This window comes from Vanessa atalanta, chromosome 24 (assembly GCF_905147765.1).
Source record: "Vanessa atalanta chromosome 24, ilVanAtal1.2, whole genome shotgun sequence".
Lineage (NCBI taxonomy): Eukaryota > Metazoa > Arthropoda > Insecta > Lepidoptera > Nymphalidae > Vanessa > Vanessa atalanta.
This window is the reverse complement of record NC_061894.1, coordinates 7,982,214-7,985,185: the sequence shown is the minus strand read 5'-3', so window position 1 is coordinate 7,985,185 and position 2,972 is coordinate 7,982,214. Positions and strand designations below refer to the sequence as shown.

The window sequence follows — 2,972 nt, the reverse complement described above, 5'->3', positions numbered from 1 at the left end:
TCTTATACTATGAATAAATTTCATGCCCACCGGAACAAAAAAAATACAACAAATGCGATATTAATCCATTATGAATTCAATTTGTTTTTGTTTTGATAATATTGATATATATGTAAAGATTCGATTAAGTTCGTTTTAATATTAAGTTTTTATATACATATGTTTTGACATATTTTGATATTCCATTTTTATACCACTCCCTGTAGGGGGTATGATAGTAAATAATTAAATAAAACTACAACTGAAATACACATAAGGTACAATAATTATCTGCGTGAAGTTAAAAACTAGGTATACAATACTTATATTTGTTGGGTTCCATTGGATTGTATTAGGTGTGTACCGGATTGTACAGCATTTAAAATCGTCTGTACCTTGAAGGGGTGACAGATATGGGGGTGCGAATATAATGTCACCAAAAGTTAAAGAAATAATAATTATTTTTATGGTTTCTGTTCGTAGGGTAGTATGTAGGTAGTAAGTTTCGGGAGCTTTAAATAGACGTACAAAAATATAAAAATAAGAAACCACAGTTTCTGCCAACTGCGCAACATAACTAGGTAGTAGATTAGTTTGTTGATAAAATATTAGTTGTGTCTACCCTGACGGACCCATAAATACATCTCTCATTTAAAATATTCTAATCGCACAATTATATATTTTTATACTTTTTTTTTTCGTCTAATTATTTCCTACCTACTAACGAATAGCTACTAGAATTAAAACGTCGAATGGCGTTTTTTTTAACACCACGCCACGAGTGTATTAAAATGTAGCCTTTATGTTACTGCATTAGTGAGCATCACTAGACAGCTTCAAAATCTACATATTGATTAAGATTGTTGACGTTACATGTAGACTGGCAGTGTATTTAAAGTATCGGGCACCTTCCCCTAAAAAAAAATTTTCCCCTGTTTTATTTAACATTTTTCATTGATACTCCGCTCGTATTGGTCGTAACCTTCGTCGGCAAATTGGCTTTTTAACAATGAGAGGATTTTTGAAATCGGACCAGTAGTTTCTATATTATCGCGTTCAACCAAACAATCAAAACAAACTTCAGCTTTATGATATTTATATAGAAAATTAGAATCAATGGTTCAATCAATTTACAATCTATTTTAATAAATGAGAATTCGCTTTAGTAATGCCTACCTAACTACAACTAAAAGTAGCCGATTGACATAAAACTTATACCGGAAGATGGAGAGCGCTTCGAAGAAGATTTTAATACATAACATTGATATATTCGTAGCTTCGTTCGATTTCAATTTAAACTATGAACGTGGCAAGCGGGAATTTTATAATAACCTACGTTAGCCGCGAGAAGTATCTAAGTTCTTTCAAATCAAATCAAATCAAAATATACTTTATTCAAGCAGGCTTTTACAAGCACTTTTGAATCGTCATTTAACAAACTATTTAAAGTAAAGCTACCATCGGTTCCGAATGTAGATTCTACCGAGAAGAACCGGCAAGAAACTCAGTATTTACTATTTTTCAACATCTAAGAATACAGTCATGTTATTTAAATACAATTATATATATATGTTATGTCTCCTGCCTGGAAGTCAACGAATATTAAAAACACGCTTTTTTATCATCAATATAATCTTGTATCGAATAATACTAGCCCTCCTCCTTACCAATTGCATATAAAAATTCGAAAATATTGTATTCGTTCTAGACTGATATAGGTTGTACCGATTTTTTAAACAAGAACATCTCTATAAATTTTTTTATCAAAGTATTTCCACGCTTAAAGCAATTTTATGTTTAACATATTTCATAAAATACAGTTCGATGCAGAAAATTAATTATTCATACAATTTGTTTGACATATAAATATAACATAAATTTTGGTTTACGCCATAACAACAGCACCAGTGTCTTGACAAAACGTACATAAGTGAAGAAAAATAGGTACGCAAGAATGCTTCAATCTTTTTTTTTTTTTCTTAAAAGTCTCACAGGTCTATCGGCCGACGATCTCAAGTTTCTGGAACAAACCCAACATTGCTCAACACGACCCATAAAACGTTGAGTTTTTTGTCAATAGCAGACGGAGTTTCATATTATGTGGTGGTAGGGCTTCGGGCAAGCCCTTGCAAAGCAATAATACTTAGTATTGTTGTATACCGGTTGGAAGGGTGAATGAGATACGGTAACTACAGACTCAATGAATGTATCATATCAGTTTCCGAAGTTGATATAGGCAGTAGTGATCATTCCTCAGTTGGCTTGTTTGTTTGTTCTAGAGTTGTATATCGATAGTCCACTATCGATACTATCGATAGTATCAATATTATCGCTGCTAACAATGGTATTGCTCACGATAGTATTGATCAAAACGATACTGTCGATATGCTGAATAGTTTTCGAGGTCCACTATCGATAGTCAAACTATCCATAGTTCTGCAACATTGGTTTGTTCGCCTTACGACGCCATAAAAAAACTCCATAATTTTACTTTTTATGATTTTTTTTATTTCCAGAATGTTATTCAAGCTGATAATTTTGGTTATTGTAATAACATCCCAGGGAGAAGGTTTCCCTAATCCTGAGACTACTACTGAGTGTGTCTACACTAAGCCCATTCACTGTATACAAAACAAAACTGTTGCCGATTATGTTTTGATAGGCTTTCAATCTTTGCCGAGAGGTGGATGAGAGATACAATAAAATGTTTGACCAATAAACCATACATAATTAATATTGTTTTATTTTATTATACATACATTCAATTTGGTAATGAAATGATCGCCTCCAGGCTGTTTCAAATAACTAAAATATAATTATCATTGTACATGGAAAATGGTTAAAAAATATATATATATATATATCCCGCTGAGTTTCTTTCGCCGGTTCTTCTCAGGTCCGAGGTGCTAAATTCCGAACCGGTGGTAGATTTTTGACAATCAATATGCAAGTGTAAACACTTCTATATTGAATAAAGATTTTTGACTTTGTAT

The 2,972-nt window shown here is 32.2% G+C and overlaps 1 long non-coding RNA gene across 1 annotated transcript; it reads left to right on the top strand.

Moving 5' to 3' along the window:
* The first annotated feature begins 1,869 nt into the window (after positions 1-1,869).
* On the top strand, positions 1,870-2,713 carry LOC125073420. Its single transcript, XR_007120040.1, has 2 exons — positions 1,870-1,923; positions 2,496-2,713. It is a non-coding gene; the product is annotated as an uncharacterized LOC125073420 (long non-coding RNA).
* Positions 2,714-2,972: the final 259 nt, after the last annotated feature.